This window comes from Muscardinus avellanarius, assembly GCF_963383645.1.
Source record: "Muscardinus avellanarius genome assembly, chromosome: 6".
Classification (NCBI taxonomy): Eukaryota; Metazoa; Chordata; class Mammalia; order Rodentia; family Gliridae; genus Muscardinus; species Muscardinus avellanarius.
Genome location: NC_137791.1, coordinates 26140072 through 26165849, shown reverse-complemented (window position 1 = coordinate 26165849; position 25778 = coordinate 26140072).

Sequence of the window (25778 nt, the reverse complement as noted above, 5' to 3'; positions counted from 1 at the left end):
TATACACATACACATACATATACACACATATATTTATATACATAAATATATTATATATTATGTTATATATAATATATAATATGTATTATACATTATATTAATACATTATATTAATACATTATATTAATATATAATGTATAATATATAATGTATAATATATTATATATTATGTTACATTATATTATATATTATGTGTGTATATATATATTAATACATTATATATATATATATTTTTTTTTTATGGTACTGAGGATTGAACCCAGAAGCATTCTACCTCTGAGCTATACCCCCAGCCCTATTTTTTACTCTTTATTTTGAAACAGGGTCTCACTAAATTGCAGAGGGCCTCACTAAGTAGTTGAGGCTGGTTGTGAACATGCCATTCTTCTGTCTCAGCCTCCCAAGTACTGGGATTATAAGCATCCGCCACCATGCCCGGCTTATATTTTTTATTATATCACCATATCATGTATGAATATTTAAGTTTAAATTGATTAAAATTAAGTTAAAAGTCAGTTCCTCAGTCACACAAGTCACATTTCAAGTACTCAATAGTCCCCCATGGGAATGGCTACCATGTTGGACTGGCCTGATTTCAAATATTTCTCTCCCTGTAGAAAGTTCCATGATACTTTACTTCACAGAGCTACTCTGGAGAGTGCCATCAAAACAGCTTAGAACAGAGAAACCTCAGTTAGGGCCCCCAGAGTCAGCAGTATGAGGAATCTTGAAACTGCCATTCAGAACTTGACCTCCATTTTTAGACTCTTGCTGCATTTTTATTAGGTAGCTAGGGAGACTGGGGCACTGGGGGGGGGTGTGCTTGAAATTTCCACACTTGGAAACTGTTCCAAACCTACCCTTAGGCAGGCTGACCTTCCTCTAAGCCTGTTTATATGCTATTAGACCCTCAGATCTGCTATCCCCCTTTTTAGTATACTCTTATTGCTGTGTTGTAATTGTATATTATATTAAGATTCAAAGTGATACAAACATACATGCACACGAAACTTGGTGTTTTTCTCCGCATCACCCCAGTCTACCCTCGCTGTACATTTAATAAGATTAATAGCTATTTTCATATATGGACGACATAAGATTATTTGAATTGTTTTCTTCTTCAATCCTTATTTTCTCCTTCCTGACTCTTAAACCCAATTCCCTTCCACGATTTTATAGTCTCTCTGTTCATTTATCTGAAGTTCTTTTTGTTTCCTATTTTTCCCCCTTCCACATATGAGAGGAAATATTCAACCCTTGACTTTCTGACACTGGCCTATCTCATTTAGCAGATTGGTCTCCAATTCCATCTATTTTTCCCCCCACATGACATAATTTTGCTCTTTATGGCTGAGTAAAATCCATTGTGTGTGTGTGTGTGTGTGTGTGTGTGTGTGTGTATACATTCATATATATATATATATATATATATATATATATCCATGCATCTGTTGATGGACACCTAGGTTGGTTCCATAATTTGGCTATTGTGAATTGGGCTACTATAAAAGTTGGTATGGATGTATCACTATGCTATTCTGTCTTTAATCTTAGGGAAAGATACCAAAGAGTGGTAGAGCTGGGCCATTTGATGGTTCCATTTCTAGTCTTTTTGGAACCTCCATACTTATCTCCAGTGTGTTTGTACAAATTTACAATCCTAACAGTGTGTAAGAGTTCCAATATCCTTTCCAGCATTTATTATTGCTTGTATTCTTTTTTATGCAGATTTTTTTATTTTTAATTTTTTATTGGTGTATTATATTCATACATCATATTGGGGTAAAAAAAAACTTGTGTACATACATGTACACATCACTGATTTAACTGGAGTTAGAGTCTCGGTATAATTTTGGCTTCCTCTTTAGGAAACTTTGGGGTCCTGAACCCAGGTGAACCTGTGAAGGAGCCCAGCATGACCCAAGATAACCCCTGCCCAATTTTAACACTTTAAACGTATCATTAGCACTATTTTGCCCCATCTCACATGGGTTTCCTTTGGGTGGTTATGTGTAGGCACATTCTCAGTGATGAAAATGATTTTTAAGCCCTCCTGTCAGTCACCCCTGTCTATCAAATGACCTCAGCAAGATAGGAATCAAATGCACCTGTGGTCAGATGCCATCACTTCTACTTGGGGTCTCTAACCATTTGGGTGGGTCCCACTTTCTCCCTTGAGGGCATATCTTTCCTCTTGCTTACATGACACACTGCTCTGGTATCTAGTCTGAATTCTTTCTTTTGAGCACATAAGAATCAAGGACCTGGAACCTGTGACATTTTTTACCTAATATATTTTGCTTCTATAGTCCTTGTCCATTGGAAAAGTAATTTTGTAAACCGAGAAGTTTTAAGTGCAACTAAGCATTGCCAAAGGAGAAGAATATAGGAGGACAGGTACGATTGCACAATCACGTGACTGATGTTTTCTGTAGATTTAACTCTAAATATTTTTAGCAGCAGTTAGACCAGCAGGTGCCAAAATACAAAATTCCACAATATAACTCAGTATGGGATAGCCTGAACGTCTTGGTGGTGTTCATTTGGGGTTCCTGTATTTGGTTCCCTTTATTTAGCCTTCATTTGAGGGAATGCTGGTGTTCATGCCTGGGAATGAACAAGAATTTCAAGATAAGTCAGGAATTTTCTCCTGAATTTTTGCATTTTTTCTCTATATTTTTTAAATCCTCGTGCCCCGTCCAATATGAAATGAATTTATTCCTTGGAGGAGCAGATGAAGCAGAAAAGGACTGTAGTGATCATGCATTACGATTCTTCTCTTTGGAGATGGTGGCTGTAGATGGAACGCAGGGCCTTGCACACATTACGCAAGCGCTCTACCATTGAGCTATATCCCAGCCCGATGGTGCCTTCCAAGTCCACCTGGACGGCCACACTGAGAAATCCAGGGTATTAGACATCAGTTCTAGTCAGTGAACTATCCAGCACACAAATCCATCTCCAGCCTTAACTCCCTGCAGCTCTGGCCAACATTGATCTTTTTGTCAGATGGATGGGCTCCCTTGAATGCAGTAACGGACAACTTAGCTGAGTTCATATGTTGTTGCTAACCGAAGAAACTTCTCAGGCAATAGTTTTTTTTTTTTTCTTTTTTTTTTTTTTTTTTTGGTGGTACTGGGGTTCCTGGAAGCCCTTCTACCTCCGGGCTACACTCCCAGACCTATTTTTACATTTTTATTTGGAAACAGGGTCTCCTAAGCCAGCGCACGCGGCTGGCTTCGAACCTGTGCGATCCTCCTGTCTCTGCCTCCCAAGCACGGGGATTACAAGCGTGCGCCACCACGCCCGGCCATAGTTTTTCTTTTTAATCTCTTTCAGACCTCAGTCCACATTTATAAATACTTATTAAGCCACTAGAAAGGAGTTCTCGTATTGTCTCCCCCATACAACTGAAGAGGCTATAAAAAATCAAAAATCTAGCCAGTACTTGGGAGGCTTTGACAGGAGGATTGCAGGTTCCCAGCCAGTCTCAGCTACTCAGTGAGGCCCTCTGCAACTTAGTGAGACCCTGTTTAAAAATAAAAAATAAAGACTGAGCGTGGTGGCACATGCTTGTAATCCCAGTGCATGGGAGGCTGAGACAGAAGGATGGCACAGGTTTAAAGCCAGCCTCAGCTACTTAGTGAGGCTCTCAGCAACTTGGTGTTTACAAATAAAGTATAAAATAGGTCTGGGAGTATAACCTGGAGATAGAAAAGCCCCTGGGCTCCACTCCCAGTACCACCAAAAAATAAAAAAATAAAAAATAAATAAAAATTTTAAAAAAGGCTGGGTGTGCTGGTGCACGCTTGTAATCCCCATGCTTAGGAGGTGGAGACAGGAGGATCGCGCTGGTTCGAAGCCAGCCTTGCTGGCTTAAGAGACCCTGTTTCCAAATAAAAAATATAAAAATAGGTCTGGGAGTGTAACACGGAGGTAGAAGGGTTTCCAGGAACCCCAGTACAACAACAACAACAAATTAATAATAATAATAATAATAATAATAATAATAATAAAGAGGACTGGGGGTGTTGCTCGGAGGGTGCCCCTGAGTTCCATCCATCCTCAGTAATATATATATAATATATATATATATATATATATATATATATATATATATACACACACACATACACACACACACTAGGAATCACTGGGCATAAAGAAAGCACATGAGTCTCCAGGTAAAATAATAATAATAATAATAATAATAATAATAATAATATATATGTATATATATATGTATATATATATGTGTGTATATATATATATATATATATATATATATTCATTCTTTTCACATATAAATCTCCAGAAGTCTTTTAGGAAAAACAATGTCAGCTTGAGAGGTAGAAATAGTATTAAAAACAACAACAACAACAACAAGGGATTTCTGAGTCTCTGAATTAATACATTAAAAGTAAGGATAATTAAGAAATGCCCAATGCAAGGACTCTGTGGTCCTATGTCTCCTAAGACCCTGGCACAGTGGTGACTGGAAAGCGGTGTCAGCAAGGAGGAAGTGTGCTGACAAAATCAGAAGTGGCCGGGAACCCACATGCCTGCCCAGAGGGAGCTGATTTTGAATGAGTCCAAGGCAGAATGGATGTCTTGCACTGCTGGAGATTCAAACAGCCTTCCTTCGGCATGGCTGCAACATGAACTGGCTCAGAGAGTAAAGGCTCAGGTCCATGGCCTTGTTTCCTCAGTCGCTTGAGCTGGGAGCCCAACTCCAGAGCAGAGTAAATGGAGAGAGGCAGACACCACCTTCCTGAGAACCAAATGGTAAATCGGAGCTGTGCTTGGTGGTGCTTGCCTGTAATCCCAGGACTTGGGAGGCAGAGACAGGACAATCACAGGTTCAAGGACAGTCTCAGCAACTCTGTGAGACCCTCAGAAACTTACTGAGACCCTTTTACAAAATAAAAAATAAAAAGGGCTGGTAGTATAGCTTGGAGGTAGGATGTCCCTGGGTTCAATCTCCCGTAACAAAATTAATAAAAATAGTAACAATAATAATAAAAGTTGTAGTAAAGGGGAAAAGACTAAATATTCAAGACTCAGTTTAATAACTTTCCTTATGCAAATCAGCCTTGTTTTCAACCTCCAATTTCAGTGTAGTAGTAAAGAAAACTAACCAAACCTTTTTTTTTTTTTTTTTTTTTTTTTTTTGCGGTACTGGGGTTCCTGGAAACTCTTCTACCTCTGGGCTACACTCCCAGATTTTTTTAAAAAATATTTTTATTTGGGAACAGGGTCTCTTAAGCCAGCCTGGCTGGCTTCGAACCTGTGCGATGGTCCTGTCTCCGCCTCCCAAGCGCGGGGATTACAAGCGTGTGCCACCACGCCCAGCGTACCAAACACCCTTTCTAAGTCAACAAAACGCAATCATTTGTGGCTTGAAATCGAGTAAGATCAGATTTAAACCTACTGAGTTGAGTATTTCTCGACTGACTCTTTCTCATAGGTTCCTACACATCCACCTTCCATCCTGCGTCTGCGCTCTGAGAAGCCGCCCTGGATTTCTGCTGTGGCTCATGTGTGGTGGCAGCATCCTCTAGGAAGCAGTCCTCACCTACATCTCCCTAGGGAATGGCCACAAGCCTCCTGAGCTTCTGAGATGAAGGTGCTGGTGATGAGGCAGGTATAAGGCGAGGTGCAGCCATAATGATGCTAGCTACATAACTTTGCCCTCCCCCATCTTTTCCAACCCCCTCTTCCCAGCTTAGGGAGGGTTGCTCTTTTCCGTGTAGAGGAAAACTGTTCACACTTGGAATTTTTCCTCTCCTCCTGATTCACAGCACAAACCCAGTGTCTCCACGCCCCACTCACTAGCTCTTTAGACGCAAATCTTGGTGCCTCTTCACAGAACCACTGTCCTGGTCACCTTTTCCATCGATCAAAATTCCCACAAGAACAACTCAGAAGAGGAAAAGTTTATTTGGCTCAGGTTTCAGAGGGTGAGTCCATGGTTAGCTCTTTCCAAGGCAGATACATCATTGCATAAAGGTGCCATGAAGGCGGCAGCCAGAGCAGAGAGAGAGAGCCACAGAAAGGGGCCAGGGACAGACATAGTAACCCATGCCAGGCCCCAGTCACCTACCTCCTCCAGCTACAGCCTTCCTGCCTGCAGTTACCACCCAGTGACTCCATTCAGATTATCAATCCATCAGTGGGTCTTTTCACTATGAGATTAGATCCCTGATCCAATTATTTCACCACTGAATATTTTTTCATTGCCAATACATGAGCTTTTCTGGGGAATATTCTATCCCTGAACCATAACAACTAGGTTCCTGCAAGCTTACTGCCTTGCTACTTCTGTTACAGATTTGTGAAAATTAATTTTGATGTCATTGCTCTAGATCTTATCCTTCTTCCTTTTGGAAATAATAACTGACATTGATCCATTAGGCAGAGAGCCCAGAGGCAACTAAAAAATACTAAGAACCACTGGGAATTAAGGAAGCACATGAGTCTCCAGGTCAAATATTAATGCCATAGTGACGATGATGGTGATAACCATCAAATGTTGGGGCTTTCATAGTTTCTAAAAACTATTCAGACTTTTCTTTGCCTGTCTCTTCTAATGCTCAGATGGATTTTGTGAAATAGGCATTGTTCTCATCTGACTGTATTATGAGGAAGTCAAGTCTTGAGAGGTGGGTGAGAAAAAGTGTGACTAGCATTGTCCATTTGGAATCTAGAAGGAAAGGTTGTGCACCTCTGCAGTAGGACTCCAGAATCCTTGTTCAGAACCACCACACAGTCCTTCCTCCTGGAGTGTCCTGAACATCTATAAACTACAGAAGAACTAAAAGAATTACTAAAGCATTTTCACTATGGCATCAATAATGAATTCTTTCACACTTTTGAAGAAAGATGCTGCCCATGACAAAACTGTACCAGAACATTCCAAAAAGAAACAGCCACCCAATTTCTTTTCAGAAGTTAAAACTACTCTAATATGAGAAGAAAATTGACAAAGAGGGTCCCCCAAATAAAATTATAATAGTCTAGAGGGTATATATGATTTGCAGATGGGTTTGGCTGTGCCAACAAGGTCTCTAATGATATCTATTTATTTAAGAGAGGCATGCACTTACTGATTTCATTTATTCCCTGTTATCTTAAATTAAACTCATTCACACATTTACATTGATTGCTGGTTCCTGAAGAGCTGCCAATCATCTTATTTATGATTACAGATACAAAATCCCAACTACAGAGTATCAGATCTTGTCAATTGTAGATTTAACTTTCAGAGTGTATACTATAGAACTTTTTTAAATTTTTGTTTAGGTACGGATTTTTTAATAGTTTTATTAGCGCATTGTAACTAGATAGAGTGAGGTTCAAAGTCATGCAAATACACATGCACACAGGTCTTGGTGAGTTTCCCTTCAGGTCCCTTCTCGCTCCCCAGCCCTCCCCATACATAATAGTGAGATTGGTAGTGACACCTTCATACATGGGTGTAGAATAATTTGAATTGTTTCTTTCGTCAGTTCTTTCTTTTCCCCTCCCATCAACCCTCCCCCTATTACCCTTACACTATTCTTCTGCTCACTCTCTTCAATCATCTAAAATCCCTTTCGTTTCCTATTTCTCTCTTCCATATATGAGAGCAAACATTCAACCCTTGACTTTCCAAGATGGGCTGATCTCACTGAGCATAACTTTCTCTGGTTCCATCCATTTACCTGCAAATGACAGGTGTTTGTTGTTCTTTATAACTAGTAAAATTCCATTGTATGTGTATCACAGTTTCATTAGCCATTCATCTGTGGATGATGGATACCTAGCTTGGTTCTGTAATTTGACTATTGTGAATTGTGCAGTTATAAACATGGCTAGACATGTATTGCTACAGTATCTTGACTTTACTTCTTTTGAAATGATATATAGGAGTGGTATCGCTGGGTTAAGCACAGATTTATTTTATTTTATTTATTTATTTATTTTATTTTTATTTTTTGGTGGTACTGGGGTTCCTGGAAGCCCTTCTGCCTCTGGGATACACTCCCAAGGGCTACACTACTAGACTATTTTTTACTTTTTTTTTTTTTTAATGTGGAAACAGGGTCTCTTAAGCCAGCGGGGCTAACTTCGTACCTGCGTGATCCTCCTGTCTCTGCTTCCCAAGCGCGGGGATTACAAGCGTGCGCTACCACGCCGGGCAAAGCACAGATTTTGAATCCTAGCTCATTGAGACGCCATGTGGGGACACAGCAGGCTAGTCTTTAAGCTACCAGAGTTTTACATCTGTAAGTTTTGTTCTCTAACCACGAAAGTAGATTTTTCTACCTTAGTAAAATCATGGACCAATCAGGCATAAATGTGGAGATTCATGAATGTCTTGGCATGTGCTAGCCAGTATAAAAGAATCACCTACCACAGCCAAGTGAGGTCTATTCTAAAATATAGTAAGAGGCAGGACTACAGCCAGGGATGGTGCCACACTCTTGTAATCCCAGCACTTGGAAGGCTGAGACAGGAGGATCGCACAGGTTTGAAGCCAGCCTCAGCTACTTAGTGAGGCTCTCAGCAACTTAGTGAGACCCTGTTTCCAAATAAATTATAAAAATAGGGCTGGGGCATAGCCCGGAGGTAGAATGCCCCTGGGTTCCACCCACAGTAACACACACACACACACACAAAAAAGAGGCAGGACTATTAGAAATCAACACACAGAGAACGATAAACTGGCTCCAAGAAACAGTAAAACTTTTTTTTTTTTTTTTTTTTTTTTTTTGCAGTACTGGGAATGGAACTCAGTGGCACTCTATCTCCCATCCCCACCCCTATTTTTTATTCTTTATTTTTTTGAAACAGGGTCTCACTGAGTTGCAAAGGACCTCACCAAGTAGCTGAGGCTGGCTTCAAACCTGTGCGATACTCCTATCTCCGCCTCCCAAATGCTGGGATTACAAGCGTGCGCCACCACGCCCGGCTAAGTATGTTAAATGTTAAAAACAAAACACAGCCTAGAAAATTTAGTCAGGGATATTTTGTTTAGCAAGAAACAGCTTCTTGTACCTAAGCAGGCCCGTAAGGCTCTGGGGAAATGAGGACTCAGTTATGTTCTCAGGAACATCATAGAGTCATGAAGGAGAAGTTCAGCATATTTTATTTAAAAAGCAGAATGGAAGTCACACATTAAAATATGTATCAAACATATATTCAAAACCGCAAAGAGTATTTTCATGAGAAATGGAGTCAACTATAACTATATGGAAAATTTACCCCATCTTTAGATAATATTTAACAGAATAAATCATTAATTTCTATATGAAAGTTTTATAATTTCTTTTTAAAAAAGACAAAATGTCTTCTAGCCACATGATCTTTGTAGTGTCTGCCTGGGGGAGGTTTGTAAGTGTAATTAAAAGGCACAAAAATAATCCAATGGGCCTTTCCTACAGGTTAGTTAGGGAGACAACGGGCTGGGCGTGGGGATGCCACCGCACATTCCTTGGCATGAGCTCTCGGCATGACTTACAGCGCTTCCCAAGCAAAAGGTGCTGGATTTCAGGCAGGGAAACCAGAAAAATGTAGGCACACCAGCAAAGTGATGTTAAACTACAACTGTGTGTACGCTGATGGCAAGAAAAACAGCCCTGCCCGCGTACTGTCACACACTCACTGCTAACACCAAACCACTGGGGGCCTCAAATCCTCTTTACAGAGTCCAGAAAATGTCTCCTCTACACCTATACGGAGGATATTCCAGGGACCTGTTTCCCATCAGTAAGCAGCACAGGAAACCCATCTGGATGATGTTAATTAGCAGCCGATAGCTTATCAGGTGGAGAAGTAGCCCCACCCTCTCTAGTTTACTGTTTCCAGCTGATCAAGATGAGAGCTGGCTGGCTGATTATCACCACAAAAGAGAAGTGTGAAAATCAGTGAAGGCAAAGAATGGCAACTTGGTTTATCATTTGAGCTCAAAGTTGTTCTGTATCCCGGAACCTCTCTAGTCCTGCTTAGATTTAAAGTCTAAGCTAGCATGGGGGCACACACCTGTCTTACCAGTACTTGGGAGGCTGAGACAAGAGGGTCATGGGCTTGAGGCCCAGACTCAGCAACTTAGTAAGGCCCTCAGCAACCTACCAACACTCTGTTTCACAATAAAAAATAAAAAGGTCCGAGTCTCAGCTTGGAGGTAAAACATCCCTGGGTACAATCCCAAGTATCCCCCACCCCCAAAAAAAGGGGAAAATAATTTTTTTCAATATCCATGCTATGTGAGTTTCAATATACATGCCAAGTGTTAAATTAGAAGGATTTCCTTAGGTATTAAAAAAAAATGGTCAAAGCCAGGTGTGGTGGTGCATGTATGTGATCCCAGCATTTAGGAGGCTGAGACAGGAGGATCGCAATTTGCAGCCAGCCTCATCTACTTAGTGAGGCCCTTTGCAACTCAGAGAGAACCTGTTTCAAAATAAAGAATAAAAACTAGGGCTGGGGTTGTAGCTCAGTGGTAGAATACCCCTGGGTTCCATCCTCAGTACCACACACACACACACACACACACACACACACACAAAAAAAAAAAAAAAAAAGAAAGAAAGAAAAGAAAAGAAAAAGAAAAAACAAAAGAAAAGAAACAGTCATTCACTTTGGATTACTGAGGGCCTGCCACTTTGTTCCAGATTGTAGAAGGGGTGCTGGGAATTTTTATCTGCGTGGTAGAGGACTAAATGTGAAAATTCAGAAGAACATTTTGCGATTTGTCTTGAAACCCCACCATGGGATGTCGGCTTCAGGAGGTCTCTCTTGCAGGTGCTCTTGCCTGGACCCAATGTGTGATGAGTATGGCTGACCATAGAGCTAAGCCATGCCGCCCACACCTATACCGGCTCCTACTCATTTGCTTCCTCCTACTTGTTTGCTTATTTGGCTTTCAACTATACTGAGCAAAAATATTTGCATTTTGTCCAGGGCTCAGTTCTCATGAAAATCTTAAAGTATGACTGCACCCTACTTGGGCATGAAGAATCGACCATTCCTCAATCTTTGGGCTGGAGAGAGTTGCACCGTGATATAAAGCAGGTCAAATGTAGCACAGGAAACTTAGGTAAATGGATCTGGTACCTGTGGCATGTGGACTAGTGAGAAGGATGGAAGGGCCTGTTTTTTGTTTTCTTGCCCCCCCCCCCGCCCCTGGTATTTTCCACTTGGCTGTTCATAGCCCTCATTGTGGCAAAAGTAGGGCCCCGGTTTCTTGAAATGTAAAATGAAAAAAAGAGAAATGTAAGAAAAGCCACTGAACCAGATGGTAAGCCTTAAGTCCACAGTCTGGTCAGATAACCAGTGGTTTCTGGGACCAATCCACTTAGGCTTACTTTCCAATACTGATTTATTTATGGGGCATAAACTGGTAATTAGTTATTGACTCAGTGAAAAGCAAATTATTCATAAAACATGTATTGTATGATGTCACATAACACCAATGAGCCTTAGAATGACTGATGACTTTTCAGAGCAGCTGAATCTATACCTGGGTACCAACGTCTCCAGTGGCTACTATGCACTTCTGAGACAGTGCTAAATCATTTGAAAGCAATACTGAGAACAGGCTTTAACAAAGCAAATTAGTATATGTAGCAAAATATTAACTGAGAAATAGGGTCACAGAAATAAAGAAAGAGTTAGACAAAGCTGGGTTTTTTTTATTTTCAACACAGTATAAAAAACGTGAATTTGAATTCATTAAGGGCTCTGTATTTCATTTTTTTCAAGCCTACCTTTGAAATATAGTCACATGCCACATTGCAGAGCTTTGCAATGATGGATCACATTAGGGTGGCATTCCCATAGCTGTCTTAGTTTGTGCAATTTTCTAATGACACTTTTCCCAGAATGCGTCTCTTATTTATGACCATAGCATGTTTCTTGTGTTTCTGGCTCTCGGGTACTCAGTATTCTAGGATACAGATGGTGCTAATTTATGATGGTTCAACTTAGGACTTTTTGACTTTCAGGTGATGTCAAAGTAATGCTGTACAAGCCATACTTCAAACTATGAATTTGGCCTTTTCCCTGGCTGATGAACTACTGTATGATACACCCTCAAAATGCTGGGCAGTGAGTGGAGGCCGAAGCTGGTCACATGATGAGAGGGAAAACAACCCACACTCTGTACTGGACTGTCGCCAGCATTTTGTATATACAGTTATTAAGTACATTATATAAGACATCAACACTTTATTATAAAATAGGCTTTGTGGCCAGATTCAGTGGTGCAGGCCTGTAATCTTAGTACTTGGAGGGCTGAGACAAGAGGATCACAGGTTTGAGGACAGACTCAGCAACTTAGCAAGGCCCTCAGCAACTCAGCAAGACCTTGATTTAAAATAAAAAAAATAAAAAGGGTTGAGGGTGTAGCTCAGAGGCAGAATGCTCCTAGGTTTAATCCGCAATACCAAAAATAAATGAATGAATAAATAAACAAATGCAATAGGATTTGTCTTAAATGATTTTGCCTGTGAGCTAATGTAAATGTTCTCAAAGCAATATCCAACAGGTTAGGTGTGTCAATGCTCTTTTGATTTATGATATTTCCAGTTTATGATGGGATAATGGGGAGGGTGACGCTGCTGTAAGTCGAACAATCTCTGTATGTCAACATCAAGATGGATGAGACATTCTATGACACAATGGCTGCTTTCAAGACCATTGGATACATTACCCTCTAGTTTTAAAGTTGTCATTGTTATCTGCTGTTCATGTATTTATTTATTCAATAAGTAGTCCTGGAGGGTGTCTTCCATGCCCTGCTTTAGATTTATTTATTTATTTATTTATTATTTATTTATTTATTTATGTGCTACTGAGGATTGAACCCAGTGGCATTCTATCTCTGAGCTACACCACCAGCCCTATTTTTATGTTTTATTTTGAAACAGGGTCTTACTAAGTTGCAGAGAGTCTCACAGGATTGCTGAGGCTGGGCACAAACCTGTGATCCTCCAGTCTCAGCCTTCCAAGTACTGAATGAAAGGTATGCATCACCATGCTCAGTATTAATTTAAAAAAAAAAAACACAAAACTAACAGCCGGGAAGAAAAAATGACAAAGGGATCTCTAGTTTTTAACTCCTGTCTTTGGGGGAAAAAAAATAATCTCAGAGGCTCCCTTTGCTCTTCACCCCCTGCGATCACAAGGTGGCAGTGTTTCTGAGCTTTGCTGCTGCAATGACCTGAAGTGGAACTGGGCAGAGTTGCTTCAGGTAGAACTGGAACTGGGCAGAGAACTCCAGAGGAAGTGCTGTGGAAGAACCTTAATGCAGAAATTAAGAACCACCAGCAAGCGGGGTGTGGTGGTGCACACGCTTGTAATCCCAGGTAATGGGAGGCTGAGAAAGAAGCATCGCAGTTCATGGCCAGCCTCAGGAATGTAGCTCAGAGGAAGAGTGCCCCTCAGTTTAATTCCTAGCACCAAAACAAAAACCAACCAAAGAAACAAACAAACAAAAAACTGGTTGTTTATCGTTTTGCAATATTAGTTTGCAGTTTAGGAGGGGCAAGCTTTTGCCTGGGACTTGCATGTATTTGAAAGGTTACAGTTTAGGGACCTTTTTCTAACTTTCCCAGGATGAAAGCTGCCAAATGGCTTGGGAGGAAAAGAGGGCAATGAGGCTGGGAAGTGATCAGGACTTAAAGAAGGACCACACACTGGACTAAGGAGACTTGATTCTTGTGCTCAGTGGGGAAGCCCCTCAAGTGGTTTAAATGAAAGGTGGTGTGGGAATGATCAGACTGTACTCAGGAAGTATTTTACTGGTTGACAGTGTAGGGAAGGAGAATATATAGATATCAGCCACCGCCTGGCTTGTCAAGAAGCAGATCCAATGATTTATATTTTTTATTTTTATCTCTGTAAACAAAGCACTATTTATTTTATTGGTACACTATAGTTTCACATCATAATATGGATCATATTGACAATGGCATACATTCATACAGTACCTGGTGCCCTCAACCCCAATTCCCCTCCCTCCCTCCCGACAATGAGTGTCCAGGTTGACCATGCTACAGTCACACTTATACATACATTCAGATGTAGCTCCTCCAATAATCAACCTCAGCCTTCTTTCTCCCCTACCCTTCCATTCTAGCTTTGGTCAGGTTTCTCCTCCATTGTCTGAGGTCCCTCTGGTATCCCTAATATTCCCTAGTTTGGGCATATTAAGAGAAAACACATGACCCTTTTCTTTCTGTTCTTGGCTGATCTCACTTAACATAATGTTCTCCAGGTCTTTCCATCTTCTTGCGAATGACATGATTTTGTTCTTCTTTATAACTGAGTAGAATTCCATTGTGTGTATTTCCCATAATTTTGCAATCCATCTGCTAATGGAGACCTAGGTTGGTTCTATATTTTGGCTTTTGCAAATTGTAGTGCTATGAACATGAGTATGCATATGTTACTGTAGTTCTCTGATTTCAACCCTTTTGGAAAGATACCCAGGAGTGGTATAGCCAAGATTCAATGGTTTAAAAGAGACCATTAAAGAAATGGTAGCTAGGTAAAGAAGAAATGTCAGTCGTGTTTAAAAGTATTGTCTAGCCGGGTGCAGTGGTGCACACACCTGTAATCCCAGTATTTGGGAGACTGAGAAAGGAGGATGGAAGTTTCAAGCCCTGCCTCAGCAATGTAGTGAGACCCTCAACAACTTGGTGAGATCCTGTTTCAAAATAAAAATAAAAGAAGGCTGAGAGTGTAGCTAGGAAGCAGAACACCCCTGGTTTAATCTCTGGTACCAAATACAAAATAGTATTGTCTATAGGACTAAGTGATTTTGTTGAGTTTGAGAGGAGAAAAGGAGAGAGAGAAAGAGAGATAGACAGACAGTAGGTTGTCATTACTTTAACTCAATGAGTCATACCAGAGAAAGTTTAGGGAGAAAAGTGGTACTCAGAGTTGAGATATGTGGTTCTATGAAATATAATTTGGAGACTAGCCATCAGTTAAGAATGAGGACTTAACATGTGAGGGGGAAATCAAGTCTGTGGTCTTCAATTCAGATTTGGATATTACGAGGGCTGAGGTAGAAAGCTAAAGCCAGGAGCTCAGGAGTGTCTGCGGGAGGCAGTTTATCCCTCCGCATAACAATCTCTGTGGCACTAACAACACTCTTCTCCATGGCAACTGTTATTTTCTGGATCTTATGTGAATCACAAATACATCTTACAATAACTGCTTTATTGCAAGTTGTGTACAAGGGCATTTTGATTAACATTTCTTTTTGTAGATACCTAGAAACATGTAATACAAATTAAAAAAAAAAAGTCTTGGCCAGTTGTGGTGGCGCATGCCTGTAACCCCAGTACATGGGAGGCTGAGGTAGGAAGATCTCAGGTTCAAAGCCAGCCTCATCAACTTAGGCCCTCAGTAACTTAGGGAGAGCCTGTGTCGAAATAAAAAAAGGCTGGGGGTGTAGCCCAGAGTTATAATTCCCCAGGGTTCTGTCCTCAGTAACTCACTCTCTCTCTCTCTTTCTCTCTTTCTCTTTCTCTTTCTCTCTCTCTCTTGCACACACACACACACACACACACACACACACACACACACACACGATTTGTTTGCTATGCAAAGGCAGTTTAAGGCAAGTGATCAAGTCCCCACCTGCACCCCCAACCCCAGTCACACAATCATTTTTATGTCCTCCCTATCTAAATTTATAGCCATTCCTGAACTAGAAAGTGAGAGGAGCAGTCTAGGAGAGGTAGCTGTCACCACTGCTTGTGCATCAGGATTACCCAATTACCTTAATAAAGAAATAAATTACCCTTGATTTCTTTATTTAAAAAATAATCATGTGCTTGGATCCTGTCTAGTGATATTTTGATTCAGCAGATCTAGAGAAAGAAAATGTAGAGAGGTCATTTTGCAGAAGCCAGAGGAAAAGCATGTAGACGAGGGACTGGTCACTCTTGTCTAATGCCACGGAGAAGCCAAGAAAGTGACAGGCAGTGCCCCAGAGATGGCTGCCAGTAACCCACAGAGTCACTTACCTAGACGGGGCCATGGGCGTGGGAGAGATCAGTTGCTGAAGTGAACAGAAGAGTGGGGGAGAGGTTCTAATTACCAAGGGCTTTGTCGACTCAGGGGTTTCTTGAACAGCTGTAACAATGGTGGTTGGAACCTATAGATTTAAAAACAGTATCAATCTCTATTAACTCATAAATTCCTTCAACTATATTGAGGACACTGGGATGGAGAAGTGAATACAATTTATATAAATCTGACATTTTATATAGAAGGCAGACAGTAAAGATGTAAATCAACAAGGATGCTAATTTCGGGAAGTAGTAAGAGCTATTGAAGAAAACAGCTATGACACAGGGCAAGAGAAGGGTTACCTGCGGGACCAGTGAGCATCTCCATGAAGACAAGTACCTGGGTGGCTCGCAAGGACAGGGCCAAGGATATTAAGATCTGTTGCTAAGAGATAGTTGAGGCCAAGAACTCTGTGGAGTGGAGCTAAACGAAAAGGAGACTGTCCTCTGAGGCCCTGTAAGTCTTTTTTTTCCACACCATATTATACCATTTTCTTACAATATTATTGCATTTTTTAGATATCTGCTTTTCCAACTAAATAGTGAGTTTCTCCTGTGCAAGGGACCTTGTCCTACCAAATTCTTCCTTGAACTCCTAATAAAATACCAAATACATCTGGATGATGTATTAAAAAAAAACCCACCTGTAAAAAATGGGCTCTCACTTTTCCTTATAGTAGTTTATGCACCCCATATCTGTCTGTGAGGGGAGTCAATGATTGGATCCTTAAAAGGCCAGACCACCCTTTTGTCTACACAAGAAAAGAGCAATGATAGGTGAGATTCTTACAAATAAAAAAAATAGAATTTCAAGTGATTTGATGCTTCATCTTGCTGTTGGTTTAAGATTGCTGGAAGAAAACAAGAAGAGGTCAGAAATGGATTTAGAATATTGGGAAGCTAAGAAGATTTACCAGGAATTATCACATGGTAATTTATTATCTAATAGTATAGAAGGTGATTATGTCCTTTTTTCCAGAGATGTCATGCTTATTGTTTTATATCTCTGTTGCAAGCTCAGCCCACAAGAAGCAACTCATAGGCATTTAGATACTTTATCTTGGAAATTGCTTTGGAGTTTAATAGCCAGGCCTTCTAGATTTAATAATGAGACTCTCGGGGTTCTGTTTCATTATTCTATTAAAATGTTTTAAAAATCACATATCATTTTTTTAAAGTTATCTCTAAAAACTATAAAATTTAATAAAAATTGACTATGCTTTGTATTTATTTTTAACTGTTGTGCCTCTCTTCTATCAATCTAATAATTCAAGGGTTAAGCATAAAACTTATTAAAATTAACTAGCTTGGATCCCCTTAAATCTCATGAATTGATGTTATGGTTCTGAAAGTTTCTAGAACTTCAGTTCAAATTGGCAATGAGAACTCCCTTGGACAGTTTATTCTTAATGTTCCAGCTGCTCGTGATTTCTCTCAGCTTTATTAATCAACACCCTGTTTCCCTTCAGGCTGCTAAATTTAAATATGCATATTAAAATCTCCCTTTAAAATCCTTATTTGGGATCCTGGATACATTTTATCTACAAAGACTGAACCAGCTTAAATTCTAGTTTAGGACAGGTTGGGCAGGTACATTTTTCCTCAGCCTCAAGACTGGCATTTTCTTGCAGTATTGCTGACTTCAGGGAAATATTTGACACAGACAAATGATTTCTTGGTACCCTCCCAGGTGCTGTCTTGTATCCAGTATCTACTTTCCAACATCTTCCTGTTTGTACCTCCCACTTTCCATAAGAGATCGTGTTCTCTCACACAAAACAAAACTTTAAACAAAATTTGATGAGGTTTAAGAACAAAGTTACAAAATAGTTTTGCTATACAGTCAAAGGCTTCCAGAACAGTGTGAGCAATATTAAGATATTCTATTGTAATATCATAAACCCTTGAGTTAGGATGCTGCCTTAATGAATCAGGGTGGGCTCTGTTTCTCTCTTTTAAAATCTTTAATTTTTAAATAGAAGTGTCAGGAGACACTCATTTACATTATAGTTTATTGACTTGTTATATTTTAGTGGCAAGAGCAAAGTCATTTCGATAGACGGCAATTTACAATAATTGCTCTTCTCAAAATGGAAGGGAAATTAGGCAGCCTGGTGGAGAAGTCTGTTTAGGCAATACGTCTCCATATGTCAGCTCGCTGCTCCGCGCACCACCTGCTTGAGTCCCCATCAGGGACACAGACCGATGAGATCACTTCAGCAAGCTATAGATCTTGGGCAAGTTAACTGGTTCACTTTTGCTTGGTAATGAGAAGAGTGTCTCTGGAAAATAGGAAATTGGAAACTGTCACCTCTCAGCAAACTGATGAGTGATTGTTATTATTTTGCATCTCTGTAGGGTTAGCATGCTTTATTAGCTATTCCTCAGCCTTGAGACTGTAGTGTCACTCCTGTTTTACAGGCAAGATTCCGAGAAGTGTGTCGTGTAGCATAATTGTTGCAAACATAAGTGAGAGCAGTTTTCCCACAAGCCTTAGACACTAGTTTCATCTGCCTTGAACAGTTTCAGCGATGGAGAGAGAGAGGTGATTTCAAGGTGACAATGGAGAGAAACATAAATCAAAATGCTGGAAGTGATTCAAGATGCTGGATCGCTTGGGAATCATTCTGGTTCCCAAATCCCTGAAATCACAAACTCCAATGTTAACATGGCAGAAGGGAGGCTGCAATGTTCAGTGATGTCTGACTTTCATTAGAAAGACATGTTTGGGGGTTTTGAATTGATAATTGAAAAAGAGCCAAAAAAAAAAAAAATCACAGTTACCTTAGAATAACCATTTTTTGTTGTTGAGTGAACTTGATAGAGGGAAAGTTCCAAGTTTTTAGATAAAATCAGAATATGGAAGACCTTTAAAGATATTCAGTTACAAACTATCATTTAATTTAAAGTTACCAGGTAAACTGGGTGTGGTGGTACATGCTTGTAATTCCAGTACTTGGGAGGCTGAGGAAGGAGGATCACAGGTTCACCGCTGAGACCTTGTTTCAAAAATTAAATAAATAAAATAAGGCTGGGAGTATAGCTTAAGGTAGAAGGCCACTGGGTTCAATCCCCAGAAGCAAAAATAAATAAATAAATAAATAAATAAATAAATAAATAAATAAAGTTACCAGGTAACGATTAATAAACTGTTACTACTAAAATAGAAAAAAAAATACTTACTCTAGTGAAAAAGAACACAACTTAAATATTTTTTTGTACTGGGTATTGAACCCAGGAGTCTTCTACCTCTAAATTATGCCTCCGAGGTCCTCCCTTTTATCCTTAATTTTTATTTTTGAAACAAGATCTCTCACTAAGTTGCTACAGCTGGCCTGGAACCTGTGATCCTCCTGTCTCGGCCTCCCAAGTACTGAGATTACAGGTGTGTACCACCGTACATGACTCCAATTTAAGCTCTTAAACTCCAGATGATTACCACTTTCTGAATTTTGATCAGCATTAAACACACACACACACACACACACACACACACACACACACACACACCCCTAGATTCCCAAATTCTAGATTTAGAAAAAGAACAATAAAAATTAGGGAATTTCAGAATACATCTCACATTGCAAGGATAAGTAGGATGTCATGAAACTACTGTGTGTGTGTATGTTTATGATGTAATATGCATTTCTTACAGAGGCTTAGAAAAGTTGAGACTACTGCATTCCCACTGGAGTACAAAGAGATGAAAAGAACCTGATTCTCTGTGTGTACATTAGCAGATTCCCCACCTCTTGGGCCAGTGACCTCCACTGAGTAGATTTCATGGCCCATTATATAACACTTAGATTTGTTTCCTCAGTTGAGATTTATTTCTCCCCACAATATAACCAAAGCCCCATTTTCCGACTGTTGAGCCAAGCACTTTGCTTTCAAAGTACCCTTTGCTTCCTGGACTCTCTTCCCCAACGGCTGAGCTCTTCCTCCCCGTGGCCACCTCTCAGGTGTGCCCAGGTTTAGCGATCATGGCTGCTTTGTGTGCACAGTACTCTTCTCCCTTTTAAACTGGAGTACTGTTTTGTTGCAGCTCTTTTGCTAGAAACATTTTTTACAAACACAAAAACTTTGGATACTGCATGTAAAAAGAATTTCATCTTGACATTGTTAAGAATCACATTTTTCTGAGACTAATCTGTCCAAATTTCCAGCTGGAACCCGTCCCTTGGGATGCTGTTGGCTGGAGGCAGAACCAATACTCGGATAAATTCCACCCTCTGTGCCATGACAAGCTCAGTGCTAGAGGAGAGCGGTGGCACCGGGGGCAGGGCACTCTGGACAGGGGACGGATGCCAGAGGCAGGTACGGGGTCTGGCTCCACTGAGGGCTGCACTGGTTTCCTTTGGCTGCTGTGACAATTGATCACACAGTGCGTGGATTAAAATGACACAGTTTACTACCTGCGTGCTCTGTAGGTAAGTCCAACTCAGGTCTCACTGGGCTCAAATCAAGGCATTGGCAGTACTAGGTTCCTTTGGAAGCTCCCAGGGAGAATCCACTGCCGGCTATTGGAGGCTGCCTGGATTCTTTGGCTCCAGACTCCTTCACTCTGACTTCTGCTTCCAGTGTCCCATTTTCTTCTCTGATGCTCCTGCCTCCCCATTTCACTTCCAAGGACCTGCATGATTACAGTGGGCCTATTTGGACATTCTCCCCACCTCAAGTTCTGTAACTTAATTTCATCTGCAACTTCCCTTTTGGCTAAGGTCAAGTATTCATGGGTTCCAAGGATTTGGATGTAGATGGATGCCCTTGGGAGGAAGGGCATTATTCTGCCCACAGCAGGGGACTATGAGGATGTGTCTAGTATTAAAGGAAAATGAGGTCTTGAATAAGCCAACAAATTCCCTTGATTTGTGAATATGACTTTTCTGCTGGTGATGTTTTTGCAGAAGGGCCGAGTTACTTGAATCATTAACTCTGCGCACCTGCAAAGTTGAAGGTGGTAGCAGTGGCCACTTTCTGCAGCCACAGACAGCTCTGCCTTTCCCCTCTTGGCCTGCACAATACACTTGCTAAAAAAAAAATCAGTGATTGCATCTCTGATTTCTGATAGTGGCTTCCTAGAATCTAACATTCATATGTGCCCCTTGAAGGTCTTTATCATTTGAGTCTTTAAAGCATCTCTTCCAAGCTACATATTTTTTATGGCTGTTATTTTAAGCATCCCTGTTACGCCTGGATTAGGGACCAGAGCTTAAAAGAAGGAAGAACAGTGAATAGAGTCCACAGGTGATGCAGGGCAAGCTGGGGATAAGAATGCATTAGAAAGGCTACAGATCTTCAAAGAGGAGCTCAACGATAAAGCACACAGCAAAAACGCAGAAGCTGCATTTATAGATAAAATAAAGGGTTGGGGATAAAAGCTCATGAAGGCAGAAAGAGAAAATATATGTACATTTGCAGATACAGGAAACTGTTTGAAGGCAAGCTCCTGAAAATGCAGTCCTGGCGCTCCCTGCAGATACCCTGGAGTCCAGCCTGATGGCTAAAACACTCACGCACGGTGGTCAGAATGGAGACCACTGGCCGTGGGATTCAGGCCTGCTTTCCTCAAAGACTGTGGTGTATTAATTGAGTGTATTTTAGTAGGCCAAATGTGTCTGGGATTTCATCCCGCTATTTTGCTCTCTTTTTTTTTTTCCACTGAAATACACTGAGATATAAATAGTCATGGGAAATAAAGAACTGACAGTCCATAGAGGAACTGAGGTGCATCTGAACACACGGAAAAGTTTCTCCCATGGGCCCTGCAGGAGTGGGATCTTGTCTTCTGGGGAAACACTTTGGATGGAAGACTCTCTCTGGAATCCAAACCCTCAGGATTCCAGATCTCTCCAACTTGACATTTGTGATTTTCTTAAAATGTGGTTTCTCCCCTCAGAATTATACACATTGCCAGCTAAAAACATCTTTAAAGGGATTAAGCACAGGTTTGCTCCTTGTGCCTTAAAGTGGGTAAATCTTAATAATGCAACGATTATTTAATTCCTGGAAATATGTGCCTAATTTTCAGATTAGTTTCAGGACCAATAGTGGATCACTGAAAAATTATTTGGAAAATGTAATGACGGTGTTTCATTAGACACAAAAGAAGTTTATGTCAAAAAAGGAGATGAAACCATTGAAAGTATAAACTGTGACAATAGAGAACATCATGTGTGTCCACAGGCTTGGAACATTTCTATCCTAATTGTGCTACCGTGTTGTCAGTCTTACTAAAGAAAAACAAGATGGACTTACTTGGTTTTGCATTCTCTTTCCATGTTGTTGAACCTAAAAAAATCAGAGTGGAAACAATCAGATTCTGTGTAATCCAGGCAAAGTTAAAGAGTAGCACTGCCTGATCCACACATGTTCCAAGAGAAACGTAACCAAGACATTGGCATAGCCAGAAGTCTGCGGCAGAAATTTTCCTACCAAATGGCTGTGGATCCAAGGAGTTTCTCATCGATAGTATCTGTACCCAGTACGTCCGCCCTTGTGTGTGCTAATGATAAATGGTTCTTGAACCCAGCAGGACCTATTTATTTCCAACATAACTGCGCCTTGATCAAATAGGATTCATGTGTGCGTGTTGTACTGAGTAGACACACTGGGCCGGATGTGGCTCTTTCCCCTGACTGCCTCGATTCAATGGGATCCAGGCATTTTCCAACTGAACAGCTGTGGCTTGGGGAGAATCCAGGTGTTTTTCTCGCTGAATATTTGTGGGATTGGCAGGGTCCTGGGTATTTCCTTTGCTTTCTCTGGCCTGGAATTATTATAATCTATATTATATATGTATATATTTCAATGAACTTTGCTTTGTCCCAGGAAACAGCTTGGCTTCCTTAACTTCACACAAAAAGCATTAACACCTAGAGAAATATGAGCAGGATTAAATTCTATTCATCTCTTTCATTTTCTAGCTATATCTTTTATGTTGTCTTATACTATACATGAGTATCCTAAGACTTCCTTTATGTGAAAGCAAGTAGACTGCCTTTCCACACTGAATAATTTTCTGCTCAGGTGTTGCTTAACTGGACTGAGGTGTCACACCTGTTCTGACATCCACTTGTTAAGAACCTGCTCAACTTGGCTTTGGGTTTGATTGAAGAAGTGTGTCAGCCTCCTGCGGTTTGGGAATGCATAGACCCTCTTAGAAAATGCTGTGGGTTCGGGGTTTCCACATCTTATACAATACATAGGAAAGTTGGAAAGTGTTCAGAGAACAGAAACAAAATGATCAAAGGGTTGGGGAAATAAGGAGCTCGGGATTATTTCAACTTTTCATAAAGAAAAGTTTTCAGAGGAAGCAAGATGGGGAGCATGCCAATGGCAAAATTGGGGAAGCCACATCTTAGTGATTGAATGGATTTGATCAGCTCTTGTGGACCATCACGAGTCTCCTGGAGGAAGGGGGGAGAAGTTAATCTGTTTGAACAATTATTGGGGAGGAGAATAAGCACGGTAGAAGAGAGAAGGGGACCTGGAGACAATTAGGCAGGTATTACTTTAGCTGGAAATTCCATCTGACACTGACTTATACTACAGTCTTCAAAGGCAGAGACAACTTCAGACAACTTCAGCAGTGATGCAGCTCATTCTTGATGGGATTATATCCTGCTAAGCTCATCACAAATGCAAAATATCAGAAATCAAAATGCATTTGATACACCTAATCTGCCAACTTATATATGCTCAGGAAATTTACATTATCCTAAAGTCGGGCAAAATTATTTAACAGTCTATTTTATAATAAACTTTTTATTAATCATATGTGGTTTATTAATCGTATGTGATTATTTAATTAAGTGAAATATCTGTCAAATTTTAAAATAGGTGAAATAATCTAAAGTATTGAATATATATGATTTGTTGGATACTTGCCTCCAAAAACACTGGCAACACAATTTGCTGTACAGTAGGTTGTTAACCCTCAGGGCCACACTGCTGACTTCGTATTACCAGAACAGGGAAAGATAAGAATTTCAAGTTTGAAATACAGTGTCTACTGAATGTGTATCACTTTTGCATCATCAGGAAGTAAAAACATTAAAAGCTGAGCAGTAGTGAGTTTGGGACCTTCTGTATATATAACTCCTCCATTTTAATTTCTGCTAGATTTGAAAATATGATTCGACACAGCACGTTCGAATGTACTCTGTACTGAGCCTGTTACAGTTCCTTTCAACCATATGATGAAATTCTTGTCTTTCTGGTATAAATAAATTACTGACAAGCTTTTCTCCACATTCCCAAAGAATTGGAAGAAACAAAAACTTTATGACTTCACCTGAAGCACACTAATGCTATTATTAGTGGGTAAAATTTAATCAGATTCTGTTGCGTTGAAAATTCATGAGTGTGTAGAACTAATTCTCAACAGCAAAAACGGAAAAAGAAAGATAATCATCTCTTTTATGTGCCATCGAGTGTATGGGAAGGAGGTGAACTTGACTGCCTATTAAAACTGCTTTGATATCTAGGAGTCTTATTTATTTGCTTACTTATTTTGGTGCCGTACTGGGGGTTGAATCTTACCACTGAGCCACACACCCAGCCCTATCTATTTTTTTTTTTTTTTGAGATAGGGTCTCACTAAGTTGGCCTGGAACTTGTGATTCTCCTGGAGTTGCTGAGATTATAGGTGAGTACCACTATCCCTGGGTAAAATTCTGATTTTAAGAACTTAAGAGTACAAATCTATATATGTATACTGAAATGCAGACCCAAATAGTAAATACTAAATTACTTCCACTTCTTAAAAAAATCCTTAGAGTTATCCAGAGAAACACAAATTATTCTATCATATATATGATTTACTTATTTAAGCAATTGACTCATGAGATTGAAATGCCTAAAAAGTCCAAAATCTGTAGGGCAGGGTTAGTTTGGATCTGAAATGTCCACTAAAGATCTAAATGCTGAAGGCTTGTTCCTCAGGGTGGCACTATTGAGAAGTGCTGGACCGTTTAGTGAGAGGTGGGGCCTAGTAGAGGTCTTAGATCATTCGGGATATGCCCTTGAAAGAGATCATCCACCTTATTGCTTCCTCTTCCTCTCTTTAGATTCCTGGCCATGAGATGAGTGGTCTTGCTCTGCCACGCGTTCCAGCCATAATGTACCTTGCCAAAGCAATGGTGCTAACCAGCCATTGTCTGAAATCTCCAAAACTGTGAGCCAAACCCTTTCTCTTTATCAGTTAATTTTCTCAGGCATTTTGTTATAGTGACAGAAACCTCACACAAGTGGTTTGACACACAAGAAACTCAGGCGAGATTTCTACGTTGTAATCACGGGGCAGAATATTTTCTTTTGCAGAACATTTCCATTTTTGCTTTTAAGACCTTCAACTGATTTAATGATGCCCACTCACATTATGGAGGGCAATCTCCTTTAAGTGTGCTGGTTGTAGATGTTATTCTCACCTAAAAAATACCTTCACAGTACCATCTAGGCTGGTATTTGGCCAAACAACTGGGCACAATCGCCTAGTCAATTTGACATGTAAAAATTTAACTGTCAGAAACTTCAAACACTCCTGGACTCAAATCTTTTCAGAAAGAGGACACGCAAGCTGTAATCTTAAGGGGACTCTCTGCTGTCCTGTACCCTCCCTAATCTTGACAGTGCCTGCCTCCTGGAGAGAAGATGGAAGTAAACTCTTCATATTTCATAAGACTCTCCTCACTCACCTTTAAGTGCCAT